This window comes from Ixodes scapularis, unplaced genomic scaffold (assembly GCF_016920785.2).
Source record: "Ixodes scapularis isolate PalLabHiFi unplaced genomic scaffold, ASM1692078v2 PGA_scaffold18__7_contigs__length_3171195, whole genome shotgun sequence".
Lineage (NCBI taxonomy): Eukaryota > Metazoa > Arthropoda > Arachnida > Ixodida > Ixodidae > Ixodes > Ixodes scapularis.
This window is the reverse complement of record NW_024609844.1, coordinates 2334259-2348134: the sequence shown is the minus strand read 5'-3', so window position 1 is coordinate 2348134 and position 13876 is coordinate 2334259.

The window sequence follows — 13876 nt, the reverse complement described above, 5'->3', positions numbered from 1 at the left end:
TTACTTACCGAATTATGTTGAACGCTAATAGTTGTTCTTTGATGGCAGGTGCAAAGGGCCAAAGCTGGCAGGGTGGTGGTAGCCACGAGCCCGTTGGACTACTCATACGTCGATCTCTTGAAGCATGCCCGCGCTCCCACCCACATCCACGTAGAGATCGTGGTCAGGGCCAGGCGATGAAAGAGAAGCGGTTGTCTGGTCCGGCAAACCCATAGCTCCCACCGCACTGTCAGCTTCAAGGGGCGTTGCAACGATATTCCGTGTTGGCCTTTCTGGCACCAGTGGGACTGAAGCACTGTTGTGCCCGTTACAGAAAACATATAACAAAATAACGTCACTCGTTAGATCGTCAAAAATTAACGGGTTTCTGAGATTCGTTACCGTCCTATAAATGTCACGATATATCGTTACAGTTACTTTCAAAACCTAACTTATTTTTGCGTTAATTTGAATTGTAGTGTTAATGGGCAGCGAAAGGACGATGATATGAACTTCGAAGACAGTTCAGCTACTACAGAGTAAGTCGGCGAACCAGTGCGCACGCTGTTGGGCACGCGCAGAGTGGAGATCGCGAGTCGATTCGCCGGTTCTTTGAATGAGTTTGTTCTCAAGGCCCACTAAACCCAGTTTTAAGTGCTCTTAAAACAGGGTTATGAAAGGTGTGGAACAAAGCGGTTCGGACATGAAGAAATTTATAAAAAGTGGAAATTACTTACAAGGACGAAGTAACTAGGTTTATGCGGTGGAGAAATGTTAGGGCTGAGTTTAGTGTAATGAATAGTAAAAAAGGCGACCCTTGTGTGGGTGAAAAAAAAAAAGTATATTTCTAATAATGATAAGTCAAATTCACGCTGTAGGCAACACAAAATAATAATCAAAACGGTAGACTAACGACTGTCACATAACACGGCAGTGGTAGCATACGAAGGTCGGGGAGGGAGTGCCTGTCGACGTGAGCGGCCTAGTTTCCAGGAGTCCTCCCCCATCTTCGAATTCTCCGACACGTGCGTGAAGTGTTTCTTGGCAGCTCCGCTCGGGGGTTCCCCTTCCCTCGCCCGCCCGGGCTCGATGGGAGGACGCAGTAGCCCAAGAGTAGCCTCGGTACTTGAATGCTTTGCCCGAACCTCGGGTTACTCCCGAAGCCATGGGCCGCAGACGGCCGTGTCTGTGGCGGCCACAGTCATAAATATTACGAGTCATGCTTTCTCATAAGTCTACCCATAAGTAAACCAAACAAAAAACGCATGAAGAGACCTGTGAACCTAGCACTGGAAACGGCGGGGAAGGTTTTCGGTTGGGGAGGCCAACTGTTTTTAAGGCCAAAGGGCAGATCCGCAGGGCAATGACCGTCTGGGAGAGGGGAATTTCTGCGTTTGGTGTGCGAGCCTGGGTTTGAGGGTGAGGAACAAAGGGCAGTGCGAGAAGAGACTCGGAGGCGAACCGGCGCATCGCGTCGTCGAGCGGGGCGACGAGACCAGTGTCGACGGCCCTACGCAAAGTGCAGCTCGGAGTTCCATCGAGTGTGTGCGTGCCATCTCAAGAAGTGGGTACGAGGCCAGGGAGCCCAGCCCATAGTGATTCAGACAACCACCGGAACTGCTCCGCCTTGGACGGACCGCGCAGGAAGACGTCGTCGACCATCGACCCGCCAGATGAGAATTTTGGCACTCGCCGAAACTTTTTGAAATTGTCATATTTTGACTCGGTTAATCGTAGTAAATTTATCAGTTTGTAAAAGCATCCGTGAACACAGATTTGTAACCCATGTTTTTGTAAGATTTATATTCAATATTCAACACTGCCGCAGTGTTAAAAGTAAAGTCTCTGAATTGTGTTGCCTCATTTAAGGAACTGACCCCTCAATCGTTTTGGGAACTGAATCATGGCTCGATGATTCTGTAAAATATTGGGAAATATTACCCCGGGGAAATACAGTATATCGCCATGAACGTCGTAGTCACGGCGGAGGGGTGTCCTTGTTCATTGCTGATGAGTTTCACAGCACTCAATTTCAAATTCAAGACAGTTGTGTTGAATCTGTTTGGTCTCGCATATACTTACGTAAAGGGAAAATAATTTTAGTTGGTGCTTATTATAGACCCCTAAATCAGGTCCCGAAAGAATGACTGGTCTCCAAGAAATTAATAACAATGACAAATAAGTGAGTAATTTTGGGCGGTGATTTTAACCTTCCAGAATTCATAATGGACAATGGAAATATTGTCGTGCCAAATACGACCTTATACAATAAATGTTAATGTCTCGAACATACATTTGGATTAAACAATATGTAACCCAGCTTACAAGAAAAAAAAACATTCTTGACTTGGTAATGTTGTGCAACCCTCTGGATTGCATTGAAAACAGAACAGTAATCCCTGGAATAAGTGATCATGATGCTGCTAACTGCTGAAATACCTCTTACCGAGTCTTCCAAGGCACACCCATAATGAAAGGAAAGTGTATTTATATAACAAAGAAGACTATACTGTACTGTCGCAAAACCTACAGTTGTTAGAGACTTTCTAGTTTTGTGTCGTTTACCCGCAGTCTCGGGTTTTTTTTTCAACCATCTACAGTTGTTTTTAGCGTTGTTTAATCACATGGCAGGTCTTACAGATTCTTGAAACATCGTGGAAAATATTCAGCGAAAGAGTACATTCTTTTGAACAAACACATACCCACTAAAAACATTAAAGATGGACAAGAAGCCAACAAAGCATGGGCCACCCCGGACCTTTTACAACTAATAAAACGCAAACAAAGCGTTCAAATTCCACTGTATAAAAAAAAAAAAGAGTCAGAGATGAGCAGAAATAGTTTAAAGAGCTTGTCGTCCCAGTAGAATATACTTGTTGCAAAATGTAAAATCACGTGTTTTCATAAGATAAATAGCAACTCTGCCAACAATAAAAAATAATTTAGGCGATTTGTGAAGAGCAATAAGAAGGCTCATACAATTATACCGGCCCTCCTTTTTGAAGGCGCTGATGTCACTGACGACACTGCAAAAGCGAACTAAATGAGTACTTTAAATTCGTTTTCAACGCCGAGATTCCAGCTGGGGAGATGTCACGTTCGGTAAATCTAGGATATGATCCAAATCCAATGTCGTCGCCTATCATTCAATACAAGAGAATCGAAAAGACACATCGAAAGCAACCGGACCTGACGGCATTCCGGCTGTCGTGCTTTAAAGCTGCGCATCTATCCAGTCGTGCTCTCTACACAAATATTTTTACAAAAAAACTTATCTTAGCACAAGCTTCCAGATTATTGCAAAACTATAAATGTTGTGCCAATCCACAAAAGCGGTCGCAAAAATGTTGTTAATAATTATCGGTCAATCTCGTTGACATCGATCATATGTAAAACTCGAGAGCATATCGTTTATAGCAGCGTAATTGCACATTTAGAGAAGCAGTACTACTTTACAAAGGAGCAATATGATTTCAGGTCCAGTGCATCATGTATAACATATTGTTAGCTGAATTTGATCATGACATCGCGCTTGCGATTGAGTCCGGAAAAGAGGTAGATTGTATTTTGCTTGATATGTCTAAGGCATCTGACAAAGTGGATCATTTTTTGTTACTGAGTAAGTTAGAGTGTTTTAATATCAATTTCGATGTTTTAGCCTGGATTGGTAACTACGTGAGTGATAGAAAACAATATGTACTTTTGAAGGGTTGTTCATCAAATAGAGTGACTGGTGTTCCCTAGGGTTCGGTATTGAGACCTGTGCTCTTACTGACATATAGTAATGATCTCTGTTCAAATACTTCTTCACGCTCTAAGCTTTTTTGCCGGCGCTTGCTTCATATACAGAACAATTGAGGATGACGAAGATTATTTAAACTACAACTAGACTTGGACCGTGTGTCAAATTGGTGCAGCAATTGGCGAATGGGGCTGAATATAAAAAGAAGGTAAAATAGTTAATTTTTTGAGAAAAGAACAAGATAGAGAAAATAGGGTCTATGCCATTGCCAATCAACAACTTGATAAAACAGATACAATTCGTCATCTCGGTGTTATGTTTTCAAGCGACTTACTATGGAATAGTCATATTAATTTTTCAACGAATTAGGCAAACAGCATATTAGGATTTTTAGGTCGTGATTTCCGTCACTGACCAAAAGAACTGAAGGAAACTTTATATGTTTCTTTTGTTCGTTCAGTTCTGGAATATGCATGCAAAGTTTGAGAACCTTAAACTAAAAGACTATCGGATAAATTGGAGCGAGTTAAAAAGTCGGTGCGTCAGATTTGTCTCGAATAAATATACATTCAAAGCAAGCGTCACGGCTATGAAAGAACATATACACTGGCAACTGCTCCCATGCAGAGGGAAAACTTTAAGATTAAAACTTTTTTCATTGTCTATAGAATGGTAAGACTTGCATCAATAACACACATTACATCCGATGTCCTTTCTACGTGTCAGAAAGAGTTGACCATTAATACAAAGTTGCAAACTATAAACTCTTGTTGTACATCATTTTTTATTCAAACTGCATTAGAATGAAACATGCTTAACGAAAATTGTTTCCCTCTATTTTCATCTTAAATGTTTTTTTTTTATAACCTCTCCTGTAATAATGCCTCCAAGGCGATGCCAGGTAACCTCAATAAATAAATAAATATCGGCCGGTCAGTGGTTGACCCTTTAACAACGTCCCGCCAAACAACCTCTTTCCTTATTTTTTTTTTTTGACACCGACACATTTTGGACGTGACTAAGCGTGCAAACTGGGCTTTGTCAAAGTTAGGTAAAAAAAAACAGAACACTGACAAAGACCCACCTACCCTAATCATAAAAGTTTGTCAGGAACGCAACCGTAGAAGATACTTACTCCTTAAAATTAGCCCCAAAGAAAGAAAAAAAAAACAATTTTTAGATTGCTAGGTCTTCATACCATGGCTGGGGATAGGAAACCTGGTCGCCCAGGAAGCCATCAAAGTGGGCGCGCCGCCGTGCCACGTTTTGAATTTCGCATAACGCGAGTAATGTTTGAAAACAAGTCTTTCAAGCAAACGCCACGGAAGACTGCTCTCGTCGCGTCGTTACTATTCGCAACTCCAACGCCCTATAGGTGGCGAGGCGGTAGTTCCAAGATGGCGGAAGAGACGGGGATAGATTCTCCAGGATATCCCGTGCGCCTGCTCGCTGACGCCGTTCAGCGCGCTACAAAATGATTTATTTGTCTACAAATGCGAAGCGGTTAGGGAGGGATCATTTTACAGGTGAAGGGGATGCTTATGCACGTTAGGAAAACGAGCATGCTGGTATTTAGAAGTTTCAGAAACCTCAAATTACGAAGCTTTGTGGTGAGCGAGCGCGTTTTAGGCACCGGCCACGTTACTGCTTGTGGCAGAATATTTTTGAGGGTGATGATGATATGTTTCCGCTTTGCCTGGCCATTAGTGCTCTAAAAAGAGAGCCGCGAACGGTGACCGTCAAGCTTCGGAACAGCAGCGTTCACAATATTGGTGCCTTCGCGTCACAACCTCACAACTCGCTGCTCACCGTCTCGGTTTTAGTGTATTGCAACACGCAATCAAACTGTTCTGTGGTTATTAATAGAAAGATTGTTACCGCAGCTTACCGCGCGGTGTAGCATTAAAACCGCAAGCTCGCGCTGCGCCTTTGAAGCACAATTGTCAGTGCGCGCCAGGGGCGTTGCCATGCTCATCACTCAAAAAAAAAAAGATGTTGTAGTCCTTATTTATTTATTTATAAATTTATCCAACACCCGCAGCGCCTTTCGGCATTACAGCGTGGGAGGGGGGGAGGGGGGGGGGGGTACTTACGCCAAACAATGCTTGAATACATCCCCTGTCAGATATAGGACACTCCAAAACTTGAGTTCGCCGTGCAGCCCACTGACATCAAACTGACGGCCCCAACTTTTACGAGAGGGTTGATGACAGGCACAACATAATATCAAATACGATATAGCTTCGCCAATACTGGAAACTCCTCCGAAAACACATAGAAGCGGCGGCGAACGTGACAGTGGCGCCTCTAGCGGACTCGGAGTCTACGGAAGCAGTCGTCGCAATGGAAAAGTATAGGCTCCGCGACGTCCTCGAGCTTTACAAGCCCCGTATCGTCACCCTAACAGCAGAAACAATTTATTACGGTCAGTTCGCTTGCAAAGTGGAATCCACTGATCGCAACTGCAACGACAATCGAATAACAACGCGCGCATAAACAAAGATAGAGCAGTTTATTTAGCGGTCTCAAACGCCTCTCAGGGGATCACGCGCGTTTCAAACGCGTCTCGGAAGCGGAAAAAAGGCGTTTAGCTACTCGAACTACGTCGTAATCGTTAAAACATGCAAAAACGACATGTTAATATTACCAGAGCAAGCGCACGAGCTGCTGGAGCATAAAAACAAAACAAAAAGTAAGGATAAAAATGAACGTGCAAACACTTACCAAACTTTGTAGAAAAAATGGTGTCGCCATTCTGGACGGAAATAAGAAGAAACGCGAAAGAGAAGCTAACAATGGCGAATAAAACAAAGAAGCTAGCAAAAAACTATTTTAACGACGACGATCGTTGCGGCGCTTATAGAAAAAAAAAAAAAAAAATGGAAAGCAGCAAATGAATAGCTGGTGGTCACCACCGGTGTTGAGTTCACGACAAACAAAGCGGAAGCAACAGACGAAACTAATAAAAAAAGAAGAAAGCGACCCTTTTTTTTTCAGCTGCTTGTTGTACATTTCTTTATTTGCTTTCGCGGCGTAGGTACGAACTAAAAACAAAACAGGGGAAACAAATAACGTAGTGCAGCTCACACTGCCCGGTAAAAAAGAGTCGCAGAAATGTTTTGGTCGCAGGCAGCAATCTTCTATATGTGCTAGCAGTGAGTAACTTTCTTTTGCTTTCGAATTTCTTTTTCCAGTGACTTTGGCGGGTAGTTCGTTCGCTCTCTTGACGAAGCAGTTTAAAAGTGCATCCAAGTACTTGTTGACGTAGGTGTCCGTAGGTTGACGTAGGAAGCAGAAGAAAGATTTTCCACCACATCGCACAAACTTGTTCTTGCAATGGTAGGCACCACATCGCACAAACTTGTTCTTGAATGCGGCCGGTTGATCAACAAACGATGACCTGCAGCAGACGTGCCGGCCGGAGTACACAAATAAAATTCGAATAAAAATGGGTAACGAGCTTACACTTCTTAATATATTTAATAAATATCAAAAAGCACGTATGACGATTTTGGATTAGAAACTCAATCGAAAGCGAAAATAGGAGGTTATCGCAGACGAGAGTGGAAGAAAACAACAACAACAGCAAAGTTGCAGACGGCCCTCAAAACGCCCGGGTCTAGCGCAGACGAACCGGGCAAGCGCCGAAGCGAAGGAAAGGGAGTAAAAACTAAGCCAAACAAAGCAAGAATACGCGATAATTTACACGTCGGGCAAAAAAAAAAAAAAAAAACGCAAGAAGAAAAAAGAAAACAAAAAATATACACAACAACATATATAGGCAGGAGGAAGAAATAACGCGGCAGAGTGGCGTCGCCTTAAATATATAAAAGAAAGAAGACAAAAAAATGGAAAGAGTGGAGACGGGTCAACGGGTGTCGGCCTTCGTCGTAGAAGTAAAGAAGCAGCGAAGCAGAAGATGTTGGTCGTCCCCGCGCTACCCTGCTGGAAATGAGGCGCACATTCACATTGAGGAAGTAGTCAGAATTAATGTGTGCCAATGTGCAGTGTAACACGAATGTGCAAAACCAAGAGTTTTCTCATTGGTGCACATAGGAAGACTGCAGGGAAGCCACAATCTTAGAAAAGCTGCAGTTTTCTGATTGAGGTGAAGCCAACCTTGGGGAAAGAACTCGGGCAAGTTTCTATGAGCACCAATGTGCTCCTATGAGCACATTGGCGCCGATAGCACCAATGTGGTTAAAAAGACATTTTCTCATTCGGGCCATGGGATACATTGCAGGAAAGACAAAATCCGGGGGAAGGGTTACTTCATAAAGCAGGTGAAGCCAACTTTAGGGAGATCTCAAGCAATCTCACCATTTTCTCATTGGTGCTTGTAGAAACACTACAGGGAAGCTGCAATCCGGGGCAACCAACTTCCAAAGCCAAGTTTGTAGACGATAGCTGGCAGAGTCTATGAAGACCATTAGCACCAATCTGCGTGATGCCTCGTTCGCTTATTACTGCCACTCTAAACACTACAGGGAAGCTGCAGCGTGAAGGCGTTGACAAGTGAAGTCAATCTCTAGAGTCGGCAAGCACTTATTAGGACTAAGAGTTTGCTCATTAGTGTCCATACCTTGACGTATTATCACCGACTTGTTATATACTAAATACAAGCTCAATTACCATGCCAAGGCCGCACCAGAGGGTTCCCTCCCCCAGTCGCACAACCATCTATGCTCACTATTATGCCAACCTGAAAATAATTGGTATAATTGGCTTTCGTATGGCACAAGATTTTTTTTTTTTTTTTATAGTGCCCCGAGTAGAACTGAAGTCCCAATCGTATGAACATTCAGATTTTCATGCAGGGAACAAACTTGCAGCAGCCTGTAAAGCAGTAGTAGGTACTGGTACACAAGAATATCACAACTGCTCTTTCAAATACAATGCTTTATTTTAACTGGAAGCTGCAACCTTTCACAGTACAAAAGTAAAGCATTTTGCATACAGTAACCCATTGTACGTGTTCTTGTTTAATACAGCCCTAGTCACCTTCATCTTTATGAAAACAGACTTCTCCCAAAGAGCAATTATCCCTACATTATTGCTTAATCATGGTGTCTACCAAACTATTACATGTCAAATTCGCAGACTTTTCTAGGTTTTCTTTTACATGTGAAACTTCAGAACTAGCTACACTTGTAGTTCCGTGCGGCAGGAGGGACGCACATGCCAAGAAAGGCTGACGCCAAAACCATATGGCTGTTTCCCTCTAAACAAAATGCTACATAGATGGCTCTGTTAAGTCAGTGATCATTTTCTCAGATTTAGCTAAGTTTTTCATGATTTCCCTGACTTTTTCAGAAGCTCAAAAGTTCATTTGCAATTATAGCTTTTTTAGGTTGGTAGACACCCTGCTAATGTCAGTAGGTATGCTTGATTTAGCTGCACCCACCTGCATGGTGCAGAAAGTGTACAGTGCAGGGCAATGTAATTACGGTATGCATTGTCCAGGATTAAAGGCATTTCACATAATGGAACAAGGACAGACACCACAAGTGGTTCTGTCCTCGTCCTTTTGTTACAATATTTCGATCCTGGAGACCAAACACAACAAGGCCCTAAAGAGTCCTCAAGATAGTCTGCACCAACAAGTAGGATACAGTGATGTACATACACTGAGAGTACCAGTGCAGGTGGTGTAGGCAAATCAAACATACCTACTAACATGACATGATGGTTACTCCTTTTAATAATAGTTGGGCAAAAGGCTGGCAAATAACCTGTTGCCTGACCGCATGACAACAAATTTTGACAAGACATTGTCTGCTGAGACAATCCTCACATTCTGCTTAGAATAATACTCATTTACATGGGTCACATGAAGCGTTCTTGACGAGACATACTCTTCAAGAAGTAGCACACAACGGTGAACACCATTTTCCTTGTATACACAGATTTTCAATATTTCTCCACACAACCCGTTTTTCAATTGTACAAAGGAATTATTGCGTCGCTTGCATTTACCATAATCTTTAGAGTGCAACAACTCACCTCCTGCAATCACCCTTTTATACACAGTACAGACACTGCCAGGTAAAACAACAGAGCTACCAAAAAAATTGTGGCTACTTCCATGTTTTAAGCCTTTGCCAATAAGGTGGCATTTCTCCACCTCATTTGTATGCACTAAGCGCTTTGACCCAAGCAAGCCCTCACAAAACTCTTGCACTGTTTGTTGCCTGATGTAGCATTTAACGAAGTAGTACACAGAGCGGTACAAAAGATAACTCTTGGCTATTTGCAGAGGTACTTTTCGTGTCCCTTTTGCTAATTTTAAAAGAAAGCCGTTTGCAGATTCATATGCAAAAGCAGAATGGGCCCATAACGGGCCCCACTCTTTTACGCTTTTCGGCAGATGAGTGAGAAGATGGACGTTATATGTCATTGACGTTTTCGTGTACAACTCTTGCATCCCACAAACAAACTCGGTCAACATAAGGTCGGCATTATTCACATCTGTATGCGTCACAGAGTCCTTGAGCAGAGCATACACACTCTGTGAAAGCAAAGCAAAAAGATATTTTCTTGGAAGAATGCCATCCAGGCAAGGAAAAGCATAGTACAACAACCAGCATTTCCACTCCGACGCCTTCCAGAACCGTCGCTCAGAAATGGGCCTTGGCAGTCGAGAAACAGTTTTGGGGGTAAACATCCTTTCTAATCTCTTGTTAATTTTAGCTACAGTCGAGGGCTCTCCAATATAAAACTTTTCACCAACAGACGAGAACCATAGCTCTGCTAGTTGCCGTACCACCCCAAGAAGGACAGCATGCATGTAGTCTGGTACGAACCCAGATACTATCCCAAACTTTGGCATGTTTATCAATGCAGACGGGCCCTTGACACCAAAAATGGTTGTCTTCGTTACAAATGCTTGTTCCATTTCCTTTTCCATTGTCTCATTAGTCCTGTCGGGGTAGCATTCTGGGCCTACAGGGTACTTGACAACATTACCTACGTTCTCACCAGGGTGGTAACACCACCCACAAGAATAATAGCCATTGAACTGCATTAACTTTTGCATCGCAGGACGAGCAACGCTGTCTACGCAGCAACAGGTTGCAACGAATTTACTATTAATAAGGGTACCATCAACATGCTTCCATGTAACTCCTATTGTAGCCAGATGCTTTGCATCATCGACAAACGACTTCAGAAACATATCCATGTTTGGTTCCCCCTTACCATACCACAAGCCTGCCAGCAGCAAATTCTTTTCCCTGGACACTGGTGGTAGTTCATTTAGCATGATATGAATAGGCCACACAGAGGCACGGGAAGATTTGAACACTGGAGCTCCATCAGTGTTAAAAGAAAATGAAAAATTGTTACAGAAAGACAAGAGGCCACCAGGTTTGGAAAGTTCCTGATACAGAGTGCCATCAAAGATGTCTTCAAGACAGGATATATTTTTGTGTTTCTTTTCATTCCTGTATTGAAGTTCCTGGACCAACCCTGGTTGATTTTCCAACATGAACTTTAGTTGTGGTGCAAGGGGTAACATGAGAAAGTAGGGTGAAGTTGTCACTGAAAATTTCTGGTGGCAATGTGGACATGTTGACTGTTGCAAACGTAGCTGCTCTCGGATGCCAACATATCCTAGACAATACTCACAGTACATGTGATACTGCATCATGAGGGAGGGACTGGAAAATGCTTTGTTGAACAGGTACTTTGTACTAGGCAGGATGTCCTTCTGGAACACGACATTGAAGAGCTGCAGGATGTCAACCAAGGCTGACACAGTAGGCCGGTGCTTTGCAAGAAATGACAGCAGAAGAACAAGCACTTCCGCTACGGTCGTTGTTGTACATTTGCAAATTTGAGTAGTCAAGTCAAAACCCTTGACGCTGAATGCTGATGGTGCATCAGAAACATGTTCAGTAGGAGAGCCAGGCTGCTCTCCTTCGCTCTGAATGTCCTTCTCTTCGCACTCTGAGCTCCCCGGAGAGCTAACTGAGAAGCTCGAAAGGCTGTCTGCGCTGCACGGAGACTCGGCCTCCTCACACATACTTTCAGTTTGCGGAATTTCACCCGAGAGCAACACCGGTGACATTTCAGCCAAAGAAATCTCACTCTGTCGAGAAGTTGGCCCACTGCAGTCTGTCTCACTTAGGTGGCCAGTGGTCAAACAAGCTTCAATCCCTTGTCCAGAACATGGCGGACCCTATAAAAGAGTGTTTACAGCAACAAATAAAAAAAAGGCAATATACTGTCTGACATCAAATAGCATTGGGCATATCATCAACACCAATGCGAGCAGTATCAGGCACTATATTTTGCAAAAGACCTTCAGAGCGCAACACATGTGCTGGTGCAGCAAACTGTCCTTCGGAAGCCATTTGGCACCATGGTCGCTGACAGGCTGAAGCCACACGGGAAGCTGCGCCCCTCTTCCTCCTCCACCTCCACCTCCACCTCCACCTCCACCCACCCACCCACCCACCCACCCCCTTCACTTCCCCCCCCCCCCGCCCGCCCCCCCCGCCCGCCCCCCGCCCGCCCCGCCCCCCCCCCCCCCCCCCCCCCCCCCCCCCCCCCCGCAGCAAAAACTTTCTAGCCTTGATAGCACAAGCATGAATGCGTAACCGAAGCACACTTGTGCTTTGGCGCTTCGGAGGTAACGAGCGTCTACAGGAGGTAGAGCTTCTGCAGCACTCTACCCCACACCAACCAACCGTACATGAGACCCATTTCAGTGCTCAGGAGCAGACATACTCATATCTACAGGGTGAAACAAGGAGACGGCAGGCTCTTTAAATCGACCGGAAAATTCGGTTTCTTAACCTATCGCGCTACGACTTTGTGCAGCGTTGCCCACAGATGGTTTTTTTTTTCTTTTTTGTAAAATTTGCAAAGAGCGAACTTACCTGAGGAAAAAGTAAAGAAAGAAAAAGGCTTAGCTCCGACGGAAACTCAGCGACGCCACCGGTCTTCAAACAACACGGCGCCGTTTCGCACGGGACACAAGAGATGGCGCAACGAACGCCGTCAACGAACGAGCATACGGCGCCGAGTGCCAGCGTCAGCAGACAATCTTTTCGACTCAAAAGCAACACTCGTTCCGCAGGCGGCGACAGTCGCAGAAACAAAAACAGACGCGGTAACAACGAGGAACTGCAGTTCCTTGTCTGCTAAATACGCCGGCTCTCGGCGTCGTCTGCTCGTTCGTTGGAGGCAGTTGGCGTCGCGACCGCTTGCGCCATCTCTTGTCTCCCGTGCGCAACGGCGCCGTGTTTGAAGACCGGTGGCTTCGCTGCGTTTCCATAGGAGCTAAGCCTTTTTCTTTCTTTACTTCTTCCTCAGGTAAGTTCGCTCTTTGCAAATTTTACAAAAGAAATGCACCATCTGTGGGCAACGCTGCACAAAGTCGTAGCGCGATAGGTTAAGAAACCGAGTTTTCCGGTCGATTTAAAGAGCCTGCCGTCTCCTTGTTTCACCCTGTAGATTAAACCAGCAGTCGAGCGGGAAGGCACGTGAAAATTATGTTTCATGCTCTGAAGAACGTGCTCTTGCAGGGCATCCTCCTTCCCCACAAGATGGACCCCATGAAACAGATGCTGTAAAACTATTGCTGCTCGCGAGCCACAATTTCACTAATTAGAAAAGATTTAGAACTTAGTTTAACCGTACACAAATAATCCAACCTTTAAAGGCCTGGATTTGGACCCCTGGAATAGCCTGCACCAACATAATTTGATCCTCTCTGGTGGTGGTGCATAGCCTTTACAGTACTAATTCTACAACCAAAAAACAAGCGTTACCAGCGGGCGGAAACGAGTCGGCGCAGCTTCCAGTGCATTAACGGCACGCTTTCACCACCAGCAAGAAGAGCAGCTTTGACGTCACGTGCAAGCCATGATGGTCCCAGCCGGATTTAAAAAATATAAAGGCCGCACAATAAAAACGTTTTACAGTATTTGACAAAAATTAAGAAAGCTTGAACATGAGAAAGAACGGCACGCACAGTATGAGTTTAGGTTATAGGGACATTATATGTTCGATCGAGTAGCACCACACGTCAATTTCGCGCTTTCTTAAATTTTTTGTCCGTATTCCAAAGATTTCAATCTAAGGCGCCCAAGACGTCTTCGATTTCCAAGACGTCGTCGTCGTCGTTCTTGACATCGTCAAGGCTTTTGA